This window comes from Apodemus sylvaticus, chromosome 19 (genome assembly GCF_947179515.1).
Source record: "Apodemus sylvaticus chromosome 19, mApoSyl1.1, whole genome shotgun sequence".
Classification (NCBI taxonomy): domain Eukaryota; kingdom Metazoa; phylum Chordata; class Mammalia; order Rodentia; family Muridae; genus Apodemus; species Apodemus sylvaticus.
Window position 1 is genome coordinate 65,028,293 of NC_067490.1, and position 24,821 is coordinate 65,053,113.

General features: G+C 36.8%; 1 pseudogene; it reads left to right on the forward strand.

The window, feature by feature from the left end:
* The first annotated feature begins 533 nt into the window (after window positions 1-533).
* On the forward strand, window positions 534-13,627 carry LOC127669704 (vomeronasal type-2 receptor 116-like; annotated as a pseudogene).
* The last annotated feature ends 11,194 nt before the right edge of the window (window positions 13,628-24,821 follow it).

Here is a 24,821-nt window from a genome sequence, read left to right on the forward strand (position 1 = left end):
GGTGTGATGTAGTCCATATTGTACATGATCTGTGGATCTCAGTAACTATAAACATGATACTGCTTCTCCCTGACTTGGACTTTGTAATACAATATCCTGTGTGTCTCCAGTAGCTATGGTTGTACTGTTACTGGATGTCACATTGTGAGTCATTGGATACAATCCACTAACATAAATTCTAACTTTGTTCACATAAACACCTTGTTGAAACTTTCCAAGGATCAAATTGGAAAAAAATGGCTACTTTCCCAGCATTCAAAAACACGAGTGATATCATTGATCCTGGGAATGAATTATGATAGTTACCTACTTGTGTTTATTACATGTGCTGTGGACAGCAGGTGCAGAGCCCCAGGAAAGAGAGTGTTTAAGAAGTCTCCACGGCTCAGGAGCAATCTGGAAAGAAATGAATCATGGATATGCAACAAACTTTCCTTTGCCAAGAGAAATAAAAGCAGGCAGAAATTTGATGTGCTGTTATGCATGGGACTTAACAATCCTCACTGCCCAGGCTTAAGGCAGGCAGGACAAAGATGCTCATCTTGAGAGTAGTCCTCTTCTTCCTCAAAATTCCACTTCTCATGGCCAATTCCATTGGTCCCAGTTGCTTTTGGAGAATAAATATGAATGAAATCAAGGATGAAGATTTGAGTTTCACTTGTTCCTTTATCCTTGAAGGGGTTCAGACACCTATGGAGAAAGATCATTACAGCCAGGCTCTGAATGTCCTGTAAGTGCATTTGTACTTTCCATGTAAGTGACATCTAGAATATTTCTTCTGTGGTTTGAGCATGAAAATTAGCAAAATCCTTGAGTCTCCTGTCCTGTTGCTAAGTCTGAACACCAAGAAACTACCTTAATTCTTTAACAGATTCAATGTCATTTTCTTCATTGTAGCCTGCAAGCTGAAGAATATAGGATTATCTACACTGAATCTTTATGTAAAGCCCTCCTATTAGAAGTTTGTATTGCACTCTATATAGTAACGACTCATTGAGACTGATGAATAATATTTCATTGTTTTACCCCAAGTACATGCAAATAGATGGTCATAAATCTTGCAGAAAGTCCTTCCATCATTGTGTTGCTACTAGAGCATATGATGGTTCCTATAACATTCAGGGCACTCATAGTGCTCAAGAACTATATATAAAAAGTTACTCTCTTAAACTTATTGAATGTGGTCACTTCTTTTCTCAAAAAGTTTCATCAAGAAGTTTGGAAAGAGAAGATCTTTACACTCACAAATACATATTTCGTATGAATGCCTGGGTGGATATTTTTATGTATATGAGTAAGGAATTTCTAGGTATTAGAGGGCAAGACATTCAATTGTTTTAAAGATAATCCAAAAGCAATATAGTTATTCATACTGTTCATGTAATAGCACTGGCTTCTGTGTTTTACAATGAAAAGTTTGGCATTCACTCTTTAAAGAAAAATACATTTGGAACATTTGGATCTAATGATACGTTCACATTCTTTGATTAGTGGTAACTGCTTATGCCCCTTGTCACTAGCATGGGCTACAGTTGGGCTGTGGGAAAATTGGAATCTTTGACAATAGTGATACAGGAGTTGTTTATTTGATTTTTGTCATTATTAAAAAAACATGTCTTCTCTTCTCATGTCTAAGTTGGATAATCTCTAACCTTTTACTTATATTTATATATTGTGGGCCTTTTTTCAGCAATTTTAGTAAATGTAGGTCCACATTTTACTGATGTGATAATGATACCCATTTTGTGGAAAGCTGATAGTTTTTTTTAAAACACAGCCAATGTGACTATTAGGCTACACAGACAGATTGAGTAACTGATGCTTCCTAAGGTTTAGTTGTATAACATAGTTTGTGCATTTCACAAGGTCTGTTCTATAACTTCTTTTATGTATTAGTAAAATTGTCAATTGAGATTTTTTGTTTGGTGATAAAGAATATTTTAAAATGGGTTATTTTAGTGCATAGAATGCAAACAGCACCACATTACAATTTTTGTTGAAAACCTGATTGTATTTAGCTCAAAATTAATTATTGAATATGTAGGTATATGTATAGTGTTTATTGATAAGATTATATGAGCTGGCAAGGATGAGACAGGATATAGAATTCTTTACATAAACCTAAATACAATGTATTATTCCATTCCCACTGACTTGTGGCCCACTTTATTTAAAAATGTAAATTTTTTATACAAGTTACACAAAAAATCTCTTCTATTTTATAAACAGATTGTACTGGCACATACAAATATCACTGGAATTTATTTATTTTCCTACTTCTCAGCAGGATGCTAATGTTGCTTATTTGAACTGTGAATGTTATCAAAAATGTTTCCTAGAAATTAAGTTATAATGATGAGAAGTAACCAGAGTGAATATATCACATTTCTTTGTAAATAGAAAGTAGGTGAGTGATACTTGGGTCATAAGGCAATCCCTTAATCTCTGCACTATGTACCTGTCACAAGTGTACCTGCACATTTGAAGCAAGTATAGTCTATAACAAAATATGTTATAAAACACCTGGCTGTATTTCTCTCTTATGATCAACATAATCATTACTCAAGTGCATCCGAACATTTGCAAAAACATCTATCATTTACCAAATTCATGTTTGATATTTGAATTTATTTAAAATTAAATATTTAGAAAATATTTTCTTTCAGCAAAAAATGGAAAGTCAAAATTAAAAAGATGAGGTTAGATATGAGGGGACATGTTAAGATCATAGGGCTCTAATTATAAGTAATTGTAAGTACAGGAACCAAAAGTTGCTGCACAGAGTCTATTATGCACTGACAAATCATGTTTTCACTTCCTTATACAATTCAGTTAATTTCACAAGATTCTGTCATAAATTCCGTGGCTCTCATAACACAAGTATTATTAAATTTTTCAATAATTTCAAAATGAAGTCATGATCAGTATTATTCTTTTGTCGATATCTATGGTTTCCTCTACCTTTTGATCAAGCACTCAAAAATGGAGATGGAAATGCTCTTGTGAATGAGCTCAATACCATACCTTATTTATAGGAGCGACATTGCCATGAACATATAAAGTGTTTTATCTTTTCCTGGTTCTCATTTCATTCCAATCTCACAAATAAATCATTTTGTTTCGTTATTTAGGCATCAGATGCAGAAACTTCCAATACAGTATAGTGCTTCTATTGAGTACCAATGACCATGTATAGACATATGTCTGTAATAAACATTGTACTCTTTTCCAGAAAACCAACTAAAATCCACAAATATGCTTTGGCATTGGCATTTTCAATGGATGAAATCAACAGGAATCCTGATCTTTTTCCAAACATATCTTTGATTATAAAAAACAATTTCGGCCACTGTGATGGAAAAAGTGTAAACTTTTCTTTTCTTGCAAAAAATTATAAGCCTGTGCCTAATTATTTCTTTAACAAAGAGACTATGTGCTCATTTCTGCTTACAGGACCTAACTGGAATATATCTCTTGAAATGGCAATAATCCTGGGCATGTTTTTATCTCCACGTGTGAGTTATCCTAGGCCAGGTATTCTCAACCTCATGTCTCTTTGAGTGATTCTGGTAGATATTACAAAAGTTAATGCTCGAGATTGTGTTTATTCTTATATCAATCTATGTAAAAAGTTCAAAAGGATGTACTAATCAGAGACATGATAGGATAGGGGCAACCTCCAAAATTTGGCAGACTCCAGAAAGGAGAAAGAATAGAAAAGACCATGAAGAATGCAGTATGGCGTGGTGGTAGAGGGAATCTTGCAGCCATGACTAACTGGAAGTCAGAGTGTTTATTAATACAAATCTAAGTAAGCAGAGATTGATCCATGTTGTTCCAAATCACAGAAAATATTTTTTTCTGTCCCCAGATATGTTATCGTCATTTTGTTGTAAGTTTACATTATCATTGGTAAAGTGTGAAACAGCAGAGCTACCAATTACAATCAAAGTGTTTTTATAAATTTAGTCATCAGGAAAACTGAGATGGTACAGAAATATATTTAACAAACCATTTCATTATATCCCACATTTAGATAGTTGGAGTATTTTTTGCAAAGGCACGAGAGGCCATTCTTAGACCGTCCAATTGTGACATATCAGTGGCACTAGACAGGATAAAAAGCTGCAATGCAGTCTGTGGAATTAGCCATTTTGCTACCAGTGTGTGTATGACCAACTATTAAGGTTCAGAGTCATTAGAATGCCAACTGTCATTAGACCCTCTGGCAACAATTTCAGCAACACACTGCTTTAGTTATTATAAGCCATTGTCTTTATATTATGTTATAACAATGGGTATGTTACATCATTGGAGAACTTATTGCTATGTCTTATCTTGTTTTTATTTTGGTCCTTCTTCCCAAGATACAAGATGGACCTTCTTCATAAGAAAACTTGTCTAAGAAAGAGGGGTTATGGGGTTCCAATACCTCATTCTTTCATAATTTTCCCACATGATTATTTTTGCATCATCATAAGACACTTTTTATGGAGAATATAACTTCATCTACACTAACTTTGTTTCTGTGTATTATCCTCAAGACACACAACTTACAAGTCCTGTATATTTAGCCAAATGATTTCCTCTGCGTTTAGTAGGATGAGATTTTTTGTTTGTTTGTTTGTTTGTTTTTTGTTTAGTTTTGTTTTTTAAAATCTTATATGCTGCTAACATATTTAGGCTGCCCAATGTTGTTTACATTTTTAAATTCACTTTGTTCTAATTATCTGTTTCCTGGAGAAGCACAGAAGCAAATAGTCACAGAATATTTTGGAGCCTTATACGAACAAGGAGATCTCTGGCATCTTTATGTGAAAAACAACTTCTAGTGTACAAGGAATAACACCAAGTATAGGAATATAAGAATATTTTTTCCTAAAAGCTAAAGCAATATCATACATAGGAGCTACCTGTTAAACCTTAGAAGCAGTGTTTCTAGCTTAAGGCATAAATGCCTTTTAAAAATATTAGCCCTAAGTTTTAAATATATTAGAATCACTATAAACCTTGAAACCCCTGATATCAAATTAAAACTGAAAGACAGTAAACAGTTAATTTAACATGTGAATGCATTTTATACATCTTTGTCAAACAGTTATGCTTGCAGTTCCCATTAGAAATGGAGGATCCAGGCATCCACATTGGCTCTTTTGAATCAGAGATAAGAGGGAAAGTCACATGTAATCAACTGTTTGCAGGTAAATATGATCACATTTTTTTTTAAAGTGCACTACACCTCATACTGCTCTCTGTGTTGTAGCTTCTTCAGTTTGCCTATGGTCCATTCCATTGATAAGGAACAATTTCCCTACCTCTATCAGATGGACCCAAAGGACACATCTCTAGCATTGGCAATGGTCTCCTTCATACTTTATTTCCACTGGAACTGGGTTGGCCTTGTCATCTCAGATGACGATCAAGGCAAACAAATTTTTTCTGAGTTGAGAAAAGAAAGTGAAAATAATGAAATTTGCTTTGCCTTTGTAAACATGATATCAGCCCAAGAGAAGTCATTCCATCAAAAAACTGAAACATACTACAAGCAAATTGTGATGTCAACCACAAATGTTATTATCGTTTATGGGGAAACATACAGTATTTTTGAATTGAGCTTCAGATTGTGGGAATCTCCAGTTATACAGAGAATATGGGTTACCACAAAACAATGGAATTTCCCTACCAGTAAGAGAGACTTACCCCATGGAACATTCTATGGAACTCTTACTTTTCTACACCACTATGGTGAGATTTCCGGCTTAAAAAATTTTGTACAAACAAGGTGTCATCTCAGAAGTACAGACTTATATGTAGTAATGCCAGAGTGGAAGTGCTTTAACTATGAAGCCTCAGCATCTAAATGTGAAATGCTGAAGAACTATTCATCCAATACTTCATTGGACTGGCTAATGGAACAGACGTTTGACATGTCCTTTAGTGATGTTAGTCATAACATATACAATTCTGTGTATGCTGTGGCTCATGCGCTCCATCAGGTGAATCTGCAACAGGTTGATAATCAGGCAGTAGCCTATGAGAAAGGAGCCAGTTTTCACTGTTCTAAGGTAGAGTTTCTTCTATTGGATGATGTTTGGTGTCTTAAGCTGTTTAGGGAGAGAGAGAGAGAGAGAGAGAGAGAGAGAGAGAGAGAGAGAGAGAGAGATGCCTATTTGTGTTTCCTTCTACAGTTTTGTCTCTGTTTGGCAGTCTTCACTGAGAGAACCGAAATTCTTGGAATATTATGGTAATTGCATTTATCCAATTTCTTATATTTAGATTTTCCTCATTCTTTAAATGCCATTTCTATGAAATCAGAACACAATTTATGACTTTAAGTAATGGTGTATACATTATAGTGCAATGTTTATCTTTAGATAAACTCCTTCCTGAGAAAGAACCACTTCATTAATCCTCATGGGGACAAAGTGATTATGAAACAGAGAGTAGTACTGAAGGAAGAGTATGACATTATTCTATTTTGGAATCTCTCTCAACGCCTTGGGGTTAAGATGAAGATAGGAACGTTCAAGCCATATTTTCCTCATGGTCAACACCTTCATTTATATGGAGACATGATTGAGTTGGCCACAGGAAGTAGAAAGGTGGGTGTATATGAATTTACTGATTTAAAAACACAGTAATAAACACTGGCAAGTGAATACACTGCATCATTTTGAAATGAAAAATTGCATCACATCAGGAACAAATTTCTAGGCTCCTGAATTGTGTTTCTTTTTTACTTTTTTGACATATTTTTACTATTTTTTGAAGATTTCATCCATGCATAAAATATAACTTTTTCATATCAGAACGATTTTCTGAAATTTAATGAATAAAAATCAAATTTTCACCATTGATTGATATTCTTTCCTTTGAATTAAACAAAATTCTCATCAGATCATTGTTGTTATTACACAGTCATCTCATCCCTTAGATTGAACCTATTTAAGAGATGTTGATAAGTGTGACACTAATGTTACAGTTATGAAACACAAAATTCATAGCTGCTATCCCTTGGCACAATACTCAAAAATATGTTCCCATAGAGCAAAAGGATACATACCAAGTTCACTAATGAACAAAATTACAGAAATTAATATTCACAACTTTTTAATTATACATAACTTTTAAAATTTATTCATAACTTTTTAATTAATTTGAAGAATCCCTTCACACTTTTAAGCAAGATGAACAAAAGGACAAAGGAACACATTTAAAGCTCTGGAAGAAGAGACAAAGACATGGCTATTAAAATACATCAAATACATCAATAACAGCAACCAGGCAAAATAACAAATAATTTTCAGTTTTAATTGAACATTTTAATTTATATTCTCTAAATTAAATCAAAGAAAACAAGGCTCATTTATTTTTAAGACATTCATTGGTGGACTGCACAGGGCAGGGAGACTCATGCACATACAGGAGGAGAACTTTTCTTTATAAAAATTTGTGGCAAACAAATTAATGTGTAATAAGTGGGAAAAGGGTTATTAAAGAACAATACCTTTGATGGATATGTATGGAATAATTCTTTAGAAAAAAGCTAACAAAAGAACACAACACACAACAGAAAGATCATTCTCTGAGAACAGGGAAATATTTTTGTAATTGTGATGTTATTATTTATTGAAAAAAGCTTGTACTTCTTATATAATATATTATAAATACAGTTTTACTTCCTTCTATTGTTATGTGACCAATTCTCAAATTTCCATGTAAATATATCAGAGTTAAAACTCCTACTTCCTTCCCAACTGCCTCTCCCATCACAGCCACTTTCTCTCTCTTATTGAAAAATAACAGGATTCTCTGGGAAAATAAAATAAATCAAGATTAAACAAAAAGTAGGAAAAATTTTCCTAGCACATTATGGTATCTAGACATATGAAATGAAATTAGGTGAAAGAATCAGAAAATCCTACTTCATGTTTTGCATGAATAGGAGTGGTTGAAGCATGAGATGGTGATAAACAATTGAGTGACAGTTATTCCAATTTCAGTACTAACAATACTTCATTTTTGAACTATAATTAGAACTCTAATTTCTATAATCTGGAAATAGTAATACCAGTTTTTTATGCCACATGAGTATGTGAGTAAGTATAGTATGAAACACCTATAATCTATTTCTGGTGAACTGCAAAACGAAATCTTTTGACAAAATGATATTCTTTGTCAATTGTAATTCTACATAAAAAAAAAAAAAACTGAAATAGAATGCCCTTATAAATAGTAGCCCAAACCAAAATATCTGGTATCTTCTTCTATCACTGATTCATCATTAACAAATGTAAAGGACAGTGGGTGATTTTTTTTTTGCCCTACTGGGAAATTAATCTTATGTAAACTGAATCTCCTCAGGCATCGGGAATTTAACTGTGAAAATAAAATCACAATGAGATTTGTGCCCAAATATGACCAAAACATTGATTCTACTTGACTAGTCATTCTATTGTAGACAGGTTTCTGGGATGAGGTTAATTGACACTCTTGCTTTCAAATATATCAGAATTAGTGCTCCTCCACAACTACTGATACTACTGTATTACTCTTTCTTTTCCCTACTTTGGATTTTGTCAACTCTACTTTCAGTAAGAAAATTATGATATTTTGGAGTTGTGCTACTTATAATATATATGAGGAAGCACTACTTTACCATAAGTGTGAGTTATGGGACACACTGTATAGACATATAAAGAATCATTTATCAAAGTGCACTTTAATATTTTATATGAGGTTACTGTAAGTAAATAGCAAGATTATATATTAAGAGATTTATTATTTTTAACTTTTTTGCCTTGAATAGGGCCTAGTGTGTAGTAGGGCTTTTATAGAAAACTTTGCAATCATATTCCTAACATTCAATTGGTATAATTCTTGAAGGAGGCCAGAGATATTTAAAAAAAAAAAAAGCTAGTATTTATTATCAGTGTTCATTTTCAAGTTTTATATCCTACCTCTTTTATTTTTTTTCCCATTTAAAACATCAGTGCTTAACCTACTCCAGGTAATGTAGAAATGGAGATTTATCTGTTGCCATTCATTCTTTCTTCAGGCATTCAGAGCTCTTATTCTGAGATTTCACTGCATGAAGCATTCCCACGGTTTTTATCAGGCCATGTTAATCAGTGCTTGATGTTTGTGTTTTCCTTCCCTATCAAACTTTTCCTCTTCCAGGTCATATCTTATTAGAGGTGTGCTCTTAAAAAGTGACATTGGGCTTCATTACAAACATCTATCTTAATTATGAGAAAATGAACACATTAAGATTCATGTTTAAATAAGATAGTTGTAAAAAATAATATTTTCTATCTGTATTCATGATGGAAAATTACAGTAACAATTTTGAATAAGCATGATAGTGGTAACCTGCCACTTTGCCAAAGTTGTTTTATCAGTTTTATGTGTTCTCTGGTAGATTTTTGGAGTCAGTGAAGTATACAATCATACTATCTGCAAATAATGATATTTTAATTTCTTCCTTCCCAAGTATTATCCCTTTGATCTCTTTTTGTTGTCTAATTGCTCTGGCAAGGACTTTGAATACTATATTCAACAAAGTGGACTGGAGAGAGTGGGTAGCCTTATCTAGTCCCTGATTTCAATGGGATTGCTTTGAGTTTCTCTCTGTTAAGTTTGATGTTGGCCACTGATTTGCTGTATATTGCTTTTAGGGTGTTGAATTTTGCCAAATGCTTATTCAGAATCTAATGAGATGATCATGTCCTTTTTTTCCTTTGAGTTTTGTTTTTTAAACTTTATTATGTTGATGAATTTCCTTATATTGAACCATCTCTAAATCCCTGGGATAAAGCCTACTTGATCATGATGTATGATTATTTTGTTGTATTCTTCGATTTTGTTTGCAAGAATTTTGGTGATTATTTTTGCATTTATATTCGTAAGGAAATTTGGTTTGAAAGGTTCCTTCTTTGTAGAGTCTTTGTGTGATTTAGGTATCAGTGTAATGGCAGATTCATAAAACGAATTGGTTAGTCTTCCTTCTGATTGAATTTTGTGGAATAGTGTATAGTGTACTGGTATTAAGTCTTATTTGATGGTCTGATAGAACTCTGGGATAAACCCATCTGTTCCTAGGCTTTTCGTGGTGGGAATACTATTGATGACTGCTTCTATTAAAATCTTAATGTGCTAATATAAAACATAAAAGAAATAGCTAAAAGTCACTGTCATTATGTGTCTATTTTTTTTCTCAGATGCCATTCTCTGTGTGCAGTACAGACTGTGTTGCTGGATTCAGAATATTCTGGAAGGAGGGAATGGCAGCCTGCTGTTTCATTTGTAGCCCTTGCCCTGAAAATGAAATTTCTAATGACACTAGTGAGTGTTTGCTGTGCTGATACATGTTGCAAATATATTATTCTCTTGTATCACACTAGAATGATGAAGTCAATTGAAAGGCAAATACAGATATAAAATATATCACATTTGTAATTTATTAGTTGTAGATTTAAAAATCATTAATAATATTCTGCCAAAATCAAACAAATAATAAAATATACTTTGTGCCTTAAACTAGATATTGACTCATTGCAAATTCATGGCAGATTACATTTTCATGAAGAAATACTTTAGAAAATAAAATTATGATTTGAGGGAATTCTCCCCAAGTTTTTTTATAATAATTAAGCTGTTGTGAAACTACATGCATATTATATTTTTGTAACAATTTTGAAAGAATTAAATTCTTAAATTTTATGAATATTACTGCCATACAAATAATGTGTACAACATATAAACATTATAGACCATAAAGAACCAAATATAATATCAAATCTACTGGATTTGGTCATGAGACTGCAAGGTACAAAATCCACATTCTCTGTTACATTAATATGGAAGATGAAAGTATTTCAAAATTTATGAGAAACTGATAATATGTAGTATTCAGAAAGCCATGTCCAAAGCCATATGTCATATGAATGCAGAAAGTAAAGATTTGACCCATGATGTATAATATGAGAATTATATTTAGTATATTAAATACACCAACCACTATTACAATAATTATTTAGGGTTCATTAAATAAAAAATGGTTATGGTTAGCTTGTCAGCTATTTTGCCTTTAACTCTATATAGTATAGTAAAATTCTTGAAAGATATATCATGCTTGTGAAGTGGTTCAAAAATTAAATCATTTGTGACTAAGGCTTACAATCTGATTTATTCCAAGGTGCATGTAGCAGAACAAAGCAACATACACAGAAAGTGTATTTTGAAGCCTTGCATTTCAATATACAGTATGCCCAAAAATAATTTCTCAAATCTTACTGAAACACTTTTCGATGTAAAAAACAAATAAGAGTTAACTAATATTTGTATCAACAAATCCCACAGAGATTCCATAAAATATTTTAATATATTAACTGTGAAAATGTCAGGGATGGGTAACACATGTGCACATATGCTCAAACAATCCCCCTGTAGTTGCACTTACATGCATTTTTGAGATACCAGACATAGGTGCAAGGATCTGAACTCAGGATCTCTGGTAGAGCAAAATTATCTATGAAAACCTAATCCAATATTTAGGATTTTAGGAAACTTATCAAATAATAGCTCTCCATAAATACATTGGTCTAGAATAGAATATTGAAAAACAGGGAATATAATCAGAATTCTCTGAAATGGCATGAAAATGAAGTGCAATTACTAACACAACACAGTTCATATTGTAATGATGGGAATTACAACTTAGAAATGTGGTACTATTGCTTAATACAAATCATCTAGGTTGCCCCTCATTCTCCGGGACTCCTCTGATATATTTCTCATTCCGATGGTCAATACTGATTTCATCCTTGAGTACATTCACAGACACTGAGTACCATAGAAATTGAGATGAGTCAGGAGTAAAAGTCTTCAACATTGCAAATGGAGAAAGAATCAAGGTGAAGCATTTCTTATTACAAAGTATCAACAGAGATTTTTACTTCTTTCAGTGGTAATATTAGTGCATCTCATGAAAAATAAGCAGAACATGCGTTTACTTATTGACAGATGAGGATACATCCGATGACTTATTTCTTTAATGTTTTCTGATTTTCAAAAAATAATATTACATTACCTAACATCTTCCAAATTCTTCTTATGACTTCTGACAGGAATCACTTAAATTCAATAAAGCAATTGTTACATTTACATGAACATACACATATAAATATATAAACATACACATAGCATACCTGTTCAGTTTAGTGTTCTTTCTATGTTAATGAGTTTGAACTAGTGAATGTTTAAGTAGTTATTACTGGTCTTGTCCCAATAGAAGTCAGAATCTCAATGTGTCATAAATAATGAATTCTAAATACAGTCAATGATCTCTGCAAACAGTGAGTGTAGAGCTTTGCATTTATACAATATACCCAACCACATGATAGCTTAAAACATATCTTCTCTGAATTGAATGATTGATATTAAAATGAAAACAAAAAAATGGTTTAGGAAATCTTTACTTCCTTATAACATTATAAATTATATAATCAACAAAGTTAAAAACACAAAGAAAAATTTTTGGTTATATTTTCCTTCAAATCTTTATGAACATGATGAATTGAAAGCAATGCTGTGTAGCAATCTCTTTCAAATTACATTCTTAGCATCAAAGACAGAATTGCAAGGATTCTTTCAACATCCTTACTTGAAAACATTGTCAATAAAATTTCTACTGAAGAACTAAAATTTTATTTGAATATCAGATATGGACCAGTGTGTGAATTGCCCTGAATACCAATATGCAAACAGAGAACAGAGCAAATGCATTCAGAAAGGTATGAACTTTCTAAGCTATGAAGACCCATTGGGGATGGCTCTGGCCTTAATAGCCTTCTGTTTCTCTGCATTCACAGCTGTGGTTCTTTGGGTCTTTGTCAAGCACCATGGCACTCCTATTGTAAGGGCCAATAACAGAATTCTCAGCTACCTATTACTCATGTCACTTATGTGCTGTTTTCTGTGCTCCTTTATCTTCATTGGCCATCCTAACAAAGCAACTTGTATCTTACAGCAAATTACATTTGGAATTGTATTCACAGTGGCTGTTTCCACAGTTCTGGCCAAAACCATCACTGTAGTCCTGGTTTTCAAAGTCACAGACCCAGGAAGAAGGTTAAGGTACTTCCTGGTATCAGGTGCACCCAACTACATTATCCCCATATGTTCCATGTTCCAATGTATTCTGTGTGCAGTATGGCTAGCAGTTTCTCCTCCCTTTGTTGATATCGCTGAACATTCTGAGCATGGCCACATCATTATTGTTTGCAACAAGGGCTCAGTTACTGCATTCTACTGTGTCCTGGGATACTTGGCCTGCCTGGCCCTTGGAAGCTTCACTGTTGCATTCTTTGCAAGAAATCTGCCTGACACATTCAATGTAGCCAAGTACTTGACCTTCAGCATGCTAGTGTTCTGCAGTGTCTGGGTCACCTTCCTCCCTGTCTACCAAAGCACCAAGGGCAAGGTCATGGTTGCTGTGGAGATCTTCTCCATCTTAGCATCCAGTGCAGGGATGCTTGGATGTATCTTTGTACCCAAGATCTACATCATTTTAATAAGACCAGACAGAAATTCTATCCAAAAGGTCAGGGAGAAATCATATTTCTAAAGGAATAGTTAAGGATTTCTGTCAAACATTGGCACATATCTATCAATTCTTGGATTACAGTGCATGTATCTAGTTTTGAAATCACTTTCACTGGCTCCTCTAGTGATGACTAGAAGTATCATATCTGCTGACCATGTGAAATTTCTCCATAAAATCTTCACTCATTCACTTGCTTTGTTTACTCTGGAAGAAATAAAATTCTCAAATCCTTATAAAAACTGTATTCATCATTTTGCTTTTGTGGACATTTCTCCCCTGGTAACTTCCAATAAAATTTGATAAGACAGTTAAATATATGACCTTGTATAGAAAGTGAATTCCAGAACAGACACAGGTACAAATAGAAACCATCTGTCAAGTGAAACAAATTAACTAAATAATTTACAAAAACGAAATTAGATCATATTTTCTTATTTCCTATAGTAGCACATATATGGCAGAGTACTTCCTATTTTTAACCTATTCTTCAATATATCATCCAGTAGTCTGAGGCGGAAATGTTCTTTTTCTGCTCTCAAATACGAAAATACTATATCCAACCATGGGTTGAATCTGTAGAAGCCAGTGGCTGAATAAACGAATAGTTTTAATAAACTAAGGAGGAGGGTGACCCATAGGAAGACCAACATTCTCAACTACACTGGGCATCCAAGATCTCTCAGATACTATGCAACTAACTGATATGAGGCTCTCAACAAATATATGGTATAGGGTGGCTTGGTTTGGCCTCAGTGGGAGAAGACACATCTAAGACATTGAGAAATGTGAGACCTCGGGGATTTGGAAGGTCTGGGAGTTGGGAGGTGTGGATGTCTTCTTGGAGATGGTGAGGAGGTATGGGAAGAGGAAGAGTCAGGGGGAAGATGGGGAGTGGCATAACTATGTAAGTGTAAAAAATGAAGATTAAAGAATTAAAAAACAATATAATAAAGGACTTTATATATATATATATATATATATATATGTTTATATATGTATATATGTATATATATATATATATATATATATGTTTTATATGTATATATGTATGTATGTGTATATGTTTATATGTGTATATATGTATGTATGTATGTATGTATATATGCTTATATGTGTATATACGTATGTATGTATATATGCTTATATGTGTATATATGTATGTATGTATATATGTTTATATGTATATGTGTATAAATGTGTATGTGTATATGTGTATAAATGTGTATGTGTATATGTGTATATTTGTATATGTGAATATGTGTATATGTGTTTATGTGTATATATGTATGTATGTATATATATATATATATATATATATATATATATATATATATATATATAAAGTTATATGTGTATATAGGTATATGTGTATATATGTATATGTGTACATATATATATATATATATATATATATATATATATATATATATATATGTGTGTGTGTATATATGTATGCCTGTATACCTGTATATATGCATATGTGTATATGTATATATGTATATGTGTATATGTGCATATATGTATATGTGTATATGTGTATATTTGTATATGTGAATATGTATATATGTGTATGTGTGAACATGTATATATGTATGTATGTATATATATATATATATATATATATATATATATATATATATATATATATATATATGAACATGCTATTAAAAGTTATTTATGGAAACAATTTGCAAACCTACTGATACAGGCATGTAGTTAATTTTTCTCAGATCGTCCTTGGTATGGAGTTCTTACTGAGGTCCTTGATTCAAAAAATCTGGAAGGATGTAATGGGAGGCAGATGCTTTGACTTTGCTGCGTCCAAGGAAATGGCATTTCCATAAAAACAATTGAGTGTTTGTGGCTGTACTAAATCTATCACATTCACCAATTCTCCTCCAATAATGGGATACAGATGTGTCTAAAATGCATCAACACTAAAAAGAACTATCCATTTCCTAAGTAAGTTTTCATAGAAATGTGATGATTAACAATGTCCCATTAAGGGACACATTCTTCATTAACATTCACATTGTATTCATTGAAAATTCTTGGAAGTTGTCATTTCACAAAAGAAATATTTATATTCAAACTGAAGTTTAAGATTATCTACACAAATTTATTATAATAACTGATCTCCTCTAAAATTACATTTATATTACATTCCACACTTGAATTGTAATTATATTTACTTATTATTTTTTTATATTGAATTATGTGTCCCTATGTTTTCTGAAGAAACCAGTGGAGAATGAAATGGCAAAAGGTCAACTGGACTGTCCTAGTTGGATACTGGAAATCAAGTTTCAAGGTCTCTGTCAAAGTAAAGAAGAGGACAAATGATTATTTGTAACATTTAAAAAATTGCTAAGGAGGACGGCGGCGGCGGAGGCGGCGGTAGCAGTAGCTGGTCCAGCTGAAGGGCCATCAGCGGTGGAACCAAGGCGACACAGGGTCCAGTTAGGCCCTGCGCCCACGACCACTGACCTTCGCTGACCAGCCGGGCGGCAAGCAGCTGCGGTTCTGCGGAGCCTTTCGCTGCACGGAAGCCACTTCAGAACTCAGCTTCCCGCCAGTCAGGAGAGACTCACCTCCATCTTGATTCCGGGCTCCAGAGATCGGTCAGACTGAGTACACAAACATAATCCTAGGCCCAACACCGCAGGGGTCTGAGCCTGACGGGCGTTGGCCTGCACCCAGGCCCTGGGCTGTTCGAGTGGCCATCGGGGCGCCAACCCAGCCAGGAGTTTTTTTTGCCCTGGCCGGCGCACGCGCCGCCATTTTGCCTACAGGACCCAGAGTGCTCGGGAGGGCAGAGACTGCTAACAAGCGTAGCCTGAGGCTAACAAAACGGGGGTCTAGGCCCCAAAAGGCACAGGACTGACCCCAAGAACTGGGCGGCTTGGTAGGCCATCTGTGTGTCAACCCGCCCAGGAGGTTTTTAGCACAACAGACTCTCCCGGTGCTTTCGGGGAGCGCGGACACGCACGCCCGCCATCCGGGTCACCTGGCGGACCCAAATAACAGTCATAGCCCTAGGGGAACTTTGCTCAGACCTTGGCCTCCCAGGCTTTTGCCTGGACTCAGGGCCCGGGCGACAAGGCTAACCTAGTGTGCTCCAGCCCGGTTGGGGAAATCGGCTGCCCAGCGGAGTGAGCGGAACACAGGGGAGGTCACAGCAACATACACCTTCGGAGCTCCCTGGGGGTGCACATGGGTTCCATCTGGCCCACAGACACAATCTGGTGCAAGGCCTCAGGCAGAAGCCCTCAGGTCAACTCTCTCCACTTCAGATCAGCCTGGGTGGCCGCCACATCTCCAGGTCCCTCAAGAGGCTAGTGGGGGCTTCCGAGCGGCCAGCTGGGAGAAGTCGGTGTGCTCCAATAAATCCTGCGGGCCCCAGCGGGAGCCTTCAGGTGCCTGCTTCGGGATCTGAACAGCCTGGACAACAGCACCCTGTCTACAGGCAGTGCAGAGTGTAAGCTGTGCACCAGAGGCCAACGGGGAAGGGGCAGCTTGCACTGGTGAGTCCAGCACTGACAAGACCAAGTAACACCAGTGAGAGCTAGATGGCAAAAGGCAAACGCAGGAACGTCACTAACAGAAATCAAGGCAATATGGCAACATCTGAACCCAATTCTCCTCTACCAGCAAGTCCTGGATACCCCATCACACCAGTAAAACAAGATTTGGATTTAAAATCACTGGTCATGATGCTGGTACAGGAACACATGAAGGACATTCAGGAGAAAATGGATCAAAAGTTAGAAGCCCTTGCAAAGGAAACACAAAAATCATTGAAAGAAATCCAGGAGAATACAAAAGCCAACAAGGAGGAAATGCAAAAAACACTTAAAGAAATACAGGAGAACTTTGGTCAACAGGCTGAGGTCATGAAAGACGAAACACAAAAATCTCTTAAAGAAATACAGGAGAACTTTGGTCAACAGGCTGAGGTCATGAAAGAAAAAACACAAAAATCTCTTAAAGAATTACAGGAAAGCACAAACAAGCAAGTGAAGGAGCTAAGCAAAACCATCCAGGATCTAAAATCAGAAGTAGAAACAACTAAGAAAACTCAAAAGGAGACAACTTTGGAGATAGAAAGCCTTGGGAAGAAATCAGGGGACAGAGATGCAAATATCAACAACAGAATACAAGAAATTGAAGAAAGAATCTCAGATGCTGAAGATTCCATAGAAACCATGGACTCAACAGTTAAAGAAAATGCAAAATGCAAAAAGCTTGTAACCCAAAATATCCAGGAAATCCAGGACACAATGAGAAGACCAAACCTAAGGATTATAGGCATAGATGAGAGTGAAGATTTACAACTTAAAGGGCCAGCAAATATCTTCAATAAAATTATGGAAGAAAACTTCCCTAACCTAAAGAGAGAGATGCCCATGAATATACAAGAAGCCTACAGAACTCCAAACAGACTGGACCAGAACAGAAATACTTCCCGTCACATAATAATCAAAACACCAAATGTTCTAAACAAAGAAAGAATATTAAAGGCAGTAAGAGAAAAAGGCCAAGTAACATATAAAGGAAGACCTATCAGAATCACAGCAGACTTTTCACCTGAGACTATGAAGGCTAGAAGGTCCTGGGCAGATCTCATGCAGACTCTAAGAGAACACAAATGCCAACCAAAACTACTATATCCAGCAAAACTCTCAATCACCATAGATGGAGAAACTAAGATATTTCACGACAAAACCAAGTTCACCCAATATCTATCCACAAACCCAGCCCTAAAAAGGATAATAGGAGGACAACACCAATACAAGGAGGGAAACTTCACCCTGAAAAAAGCAAGATAGTAACCTTTCATCAAACCCAAAAGAAGTTAAGCAATCAAATTTAAAAAATAACGTCAAAAATGATAGGAAGTAACAATCACTATTCCTTAATATCTCTTAACATCAATGGACTCAATGCCCCAATAAAAAAACACAGACTAACTGACTGGATACGTAAACAGGACCCTACATTTTGCTGCTTACAGGAAACACACCTCAGGGTCAAAGACAAACACTACCTTAGAGTAAAAGGCTGGAAGACAATTTTACAAGCAAATGGTCTCAGGAAACAAGCTGGAGTAGCCATTTTAATATCAGATAAAATTGACTTTCAACCCAAAGTCATCAAAAGAGACTCTGAGGGACACTTCTTGCTGGTCAAAGGAAAAATACAACAAGAAGAAATCTCAATCCTGAACATCTATGCTCCAAATGCAAAGGCACCCTCTTTCATAAAAGAAACTTTATTAAAACTCAAAGCACACATTGCACCTAACACAATAATTGTGGGTGACTTCAACACTGCACTTTCCTCAATGGACTGATCGGGAAAACAGAAACTAAACAAGGACACAATGAAACTAATTGAAGCTTTGGACCAATTAGATTTAACTGATATATATAGAACATTCTATCCTAAAACAAAAGAATATACCTTTTTTTCAGCACCTCATGGTACCTTCTCCAAAATAGACCATATAATTGGTCACAAGACAGACCTCAACAAATATAAGAAGATAGAACTAATCCCATGCCTTCTATCTGATCACTATGGAATAAAAGTGGTCTTCAATAGCAACAGAAACAACAGAAAACCCACATACAAGTGGAAATTGAACAATACTCTACTCAATGATACCTTGTTCAAGGAAGAAATAAAGAAAGAAATTAAAGACTTTTTAGAACACAATGAAAATGAAAACACAACATACCCAAATCTATGGGACACAATGAAAGCAGTGCTAAGAGGAAAACTCATAGCCCTGAGTGCCTCCAAAAAGAAAATGGAGAGAGCATATATTACCAACTTAATGACACACCTCAAAGCCCTAGAACAAAAAGAAGCTATTTCACCCAGGAGGAGTAGAAGGCAGGAAATCATCAAACTCAGGGCCGAAATCAATCAAGTAGAAACAAAGAGAACCATACAAAAAATCAACAAAACCAGGAGCTGGTTCTTTGAGAAAATCAACAAGATAGATAAACCCTTAGCCAGACTGACTAAAGGGCACAGAGAAAGTATCCAAATTAACAAACTTAGAAATGAAAAGGGAGATATAACAACGGAAACTGAGGAAATCCAAAAAATCATCAGATCCTACTACAAGAGCCTGTACTCAACACAACTGGAGAATCTGGAGGAAATGGACAATTTCTTTGACAGATACCAAATACCAAAATTAAATCAGGACCAACTAGACCATCTGAACAGTCCCATAATGCCTAAAGAAATAGAAGGAGTCATAGAAAGTCTTCCAACCAAAAAAAGCACAGGACCAGATGGTTTCAGTGCAGAATTCTACCAGACCTTCAAAGAAGAGTTAACACCAATACTCTTCAAACTATTCCACAAAATAGAAACAGAAGGAACAATACCCAATTCCTTCTACGAAGCCACAATTACGCTGATACCAAAGCCACACAAAGATCCAACAAAGAAAGAGAACTTCAGACCAATTTCACTTATGAACATCGATGCAAAAATACTCAATAAAATTCTTGCCAACCGAATCCAAGAACACATCAAAACGATCATCCACCATGATCAAGTAGGCTTTATCCCGGGAATGCAGGGTTGGTTCAATATACGGAAATCCATCAATACAATCCACTACATAAACAAACTCAAAGAACAAAACCACATGGTCATTTCATTGGATGCTGAAAAAGCATTTGACAAAATTCAGCATCCTTTCATGCTTAAAGTCTTGGAGAGAACAGGAATTCAAGGCCCATACCTAAACATAGTAAAAGCAATATACAGCAAACCGGTAGCCAGCATCAAACTAAATGGAGAGAAACTTGAAGCAATCCCACTGAAATCAGGGACCAGACAAGGCTGCCCCCTTTCTCCTTATCTTTTCAATATTGTACTTGAGGTACTAGCTCGGGCAATTCGACAACATAAGGAGGTCAAAGGGATACAAATTGGAAAGGAGGAAGTCAAACTATCATTATTTGCAGACGACATGATAGTCTACCTAAGTGACCCAAAAAACTCCACTAGAGAGCTCCTACAGCTGATAAACAACTTCAGCAAAGTGGCAGGTTATAAAATCAACTCAAGCAAATCAGAGGCCTTCCTATACTCAAAGGATAAGCAGGCTCAGAAAGAAATTAGGGAAATGACCCCCTTCACAATAGCCACAAACAGTATAAAGTATCTTGGGGTGACTCTTACCAAACATGCGAAAGATCTGTATGACAAGAACTTCAAGACTCTGAAGAAGGAAATGGAAGAAGACCTCAAAAAATGGGAAAACCTCCCATGCTCATGGATTGGTAGAATCAATATAGTTAAAATGGCCATTTTGCTTAAAGCACTATACAGATTCAATGCAATACCCATCAAAATCCCAACTCAATTCTTCACAGAGTTAGAAAGAGCAATTATCAAATTCATCTGGAACAACAAAAAACCTAGGATAGCTAAAACTATTCTCAGCAACAAAAGAAAATCTGGGGGAATCAGTATCCCTGACCTCAAGCAATACTACAGAGCAATAGTGTTAAAAACTGCATGGTATTGGTACAGTGACAGGCAGGAGGATCAATGGAACAGGATTGAAGATCCAGAAATGAACCCACACACCTATGGCCACTTGATCCTCGACAAAGAGGCTGAAAACATCCAATGGAAAAAAGATAGCCTTTTCAACAAATGGTGCTGGTTCAACTGGAGGTCAGCATGCAGAAGAATGCGAATTGATCCATCCTTGTCTCCTTGTACTAAGCTCAAATCCAAATGGATCAAGGACCTCCACATAAAGCCAGACACTCTGAAGCTAATAGAAAAGAAACTGTGGAAGACCCTTGAGGACATCGGTACAGGGAGAAAGTTTCTGAACAGAACACCAATAGCGTATGCTCTAAGAGCAAGAATTGACAAATGGGACCTCATAAGGTTACAGAGTTTCTGTAAGGCAAAGGACACCATCAAGAGGACAGATCGGCAACCAACAAATTGGGAAAAGATCTTCACCAATCCTACATCAGATAGAGGGCTAATATCCAATATATATAAAGAACTCAAGAAGTTAGACTCCAGAAAACCGAACAACCCTATTAAAAAATGGGGTACAGAGTTAAACAAAGAATTCTCACCTGAAGAACTTTGGATGGCGGAGAAGCATCTTAAAAAATGCTCAACTTCATTAGTCATTAGGGAGATGCAAATCAAAATAACCCTAAGATTTCATCTTACACCAGTCAGAATGGCTAAGATTAAAAATTCAGGAGACAGCAGGTGTTGGAGAGGGTGCGGAGAAAGAGGAACACTCCTCCACTGCTGGTGGGGTTGCAAATTGGTACAACCACTCTGGAAAGCAGTCTGGCGGTTCCTACGAAAACTGGGCACCTCACTTCCAGAAGATCCTGCTATACCACTCCTGGGCATATACCCAGAGGATTCCCCACCATGTAATAAGGATACATGCTCTACTATGTTCATAGCAGCCCTATTTATAATTGCCAGATGCTGGAAAGAACCCAGGTATCCCTCAACAGAAGAGTGGATGCAAAAAATGTGGTATATCTACACAATGGAGTACTATTCAGCCATTAGAAACAATGAATTCATGAAATTCTTAGGCAAATGGATGGAGCTAGAGAACATCATACTAAGTGAGGTAACCCAGACTCAAAAGGTGAATCATGGTATGCACTCACTAATAAGTGGTTATTAACCTAGAAAACTGGAATACCCAAAACATAATCCACACATCAAATGAGATACAAGAAGAAAACAGGAGTGGTCCCTGGTTCTGGAAAGACTCAGTGAAACAGTATTTGGCAAAACCAGAACGGGGAACTGGGAAGGGGTGGGAGGGAGGACAGGGGAAGAGAAGGGGGCTTACGGGACTTTCGGGGAGTGGGGGGGGGCTAGAAAAGGGGAAATCATTTGAAATGTAAATAAATTATATCGAATAAAAAAAATTGCTTAGGAAATTATCAAAGACTTTATTCTTGATCTAGACATTCCCATTTCAAAAATTCGCATGATTTTATATCCAGGAATATGTAGATAATTTTTGACACATAATGTCTAGAATATGAGGAATCTTGTAGTTTACATTTTTATATACACCCAGTTTATTGTGATGCAATATAATGGGTTAAAATGTTATTGCACACTTAGCCACAATTATTCAAATTGTGGCTTCAAAAAACCAATATTACTCAATAGATTATTTGTTTAGTGTTTGCTACATATAAATGGGAGACTGGTAGATTTAGCTTTTAAACACTTATAAGGAAATCAATGCCTTTAAAGGACATTTGTGGCCTGTATGATATCAAATCAGATAAATCCCCTAAAACTAAATATGACCAAATGAGTTCATCCACAGTACTATCTAATAAAATGAGATAGTCGAGCCCTAGAAGGTGTGTTCTGAAATACATATATTCTCCCCTCATATTCAAAATTATTATACAAAGCATTATGAAATTATTTCTAATAAAACAAATATGAACCAACTGTACTTAGAACAACACATGCAATAAAAGTTAATCCATTTTTATTATTTTTCTTATGTATATGTGTGTGCAGTAGGCACACAAGTGCTTGCCTGTGTCTACAAGTGCAGCTGAAAGTAAAAGGTCTCCAGTGATCCTTGAGTTAAACACAGAGAGAGCTGTGAGAATCCTGACATGGATAGAGAAACCAAACTCAAATATTCAACATGGCCAGTACATTCTCTTCACTGTTGACCCAAATTCCCAGTCTTACAAAAACATTAACTAATAATTGCTTTCCATAATTACATTGTTATGGATAAAAGTAAGTAAAATCCTAGAAGCACATCATCACTCTCTGCAAATATTCCAAAACTCAATGCAATTGCAGTAATGTTTCATTGTCTTTCTTTTTTACTATTATTTAAAAATTTTAGAAAAATCTCAGGAGGCGGCGGCGGCGGCAGCAGCGGCAGCAGTGGCTGCTCCAGCTGAAGGGCCATCAGCAGTGGAACCAAGGCGTCACAGGGACCAGTTAGGCCCTGCGCCCACGACCACTGACCTTCGCTGACCAGCCGGACAGCAAGCAGCTGCAGTTGTGCGGCGCCTTTCCTGCACGGAGGCCACTTCAGAACTCGGCCTCCCACCAGTCAGGAGAGGAGGATCCATCTTGGTTCCGTACTCCAGGAATCGGACAGACTGAGGTACACAAACATAATCCGAGGCCAACACCGCGGTGGTCTGAGCCCGACGGGCGTTGGCCTGCACCCAGGCCCTGGGCGGGTCGGGGGGCCATCGGGGTGCCAACCCAACCAGGAGGTTTTTTGCCCAGGCCTGCGAGCGCGCCGCCGCCATTTTGCCTGTAGGACGACAGAGAGCTCAGGCGGGCAGACCTGTAACAGGCATAGCCTAAGGCTAACAAAGCGGGGGTCCAGGCCCCAAAAGGCACAGGACTGACCCCAAGAACTGGGCGGCTTGGTGGGCCATCTGTGAGTCAACCCGCCCAGGTGATTGTTAGCAAAGCAGACTCTCCCGGCGCTTTCAGGGAGCGCGGGCGCACACGCCCGCCATCCTAGTCACCTGGCAAACCCAATTAACAGTCAAAGCCGTAGGGGAACTTTGCTTGGACCTTGGCCTCCCAGGCTTTTGCCTGGACTCAGGGACTGGGCGGCCAGGCTAACCTTGTGTGCGATAGCCCGGTTGGCAGATCGGCTGCCCAGCGGAGTGAGCGGAACTCAGGGGAGGTCACAGTAGCATACACCGTCGGCACTCCCTGGGAGTGCACACGGGCTCCATCTGCTCCACAGACACAATCTGGGGCAAGGCCTCAGGCAGAAGGCCTTAGCTCTACTCTCTCCGCTTCTGGATCCAGATCAGTCTGGGCGGCAGCATTACATCTCCAAGTCCTGCAAGTGGCTAGCTGGGCTTCCGGGCGGCCAGCTGGGAGAAGTCAGTGTGCTCCAGTGAATCCAGCGGGCCCCAGCGGGAGCCTTCGGGTGCCTGCTTTGGGATCTGAACAGCCTGGGCAGCAGCACACTGTCTACAAGCAGTGCAGGAGGTAAGCTGTGCACCAGAGGCCAACTGGGAAGGGGCAGCTTGCACTGGTGAGTCCAGCACTGACAAGATAAACTAACACCAGTGAGATCTAGATGGCAAAAGGCAAACGCAGGAACGTCACTAACAGAAATCAAGGCAATATGGCAACATCTGAACCCAATTCTCCTCTACCA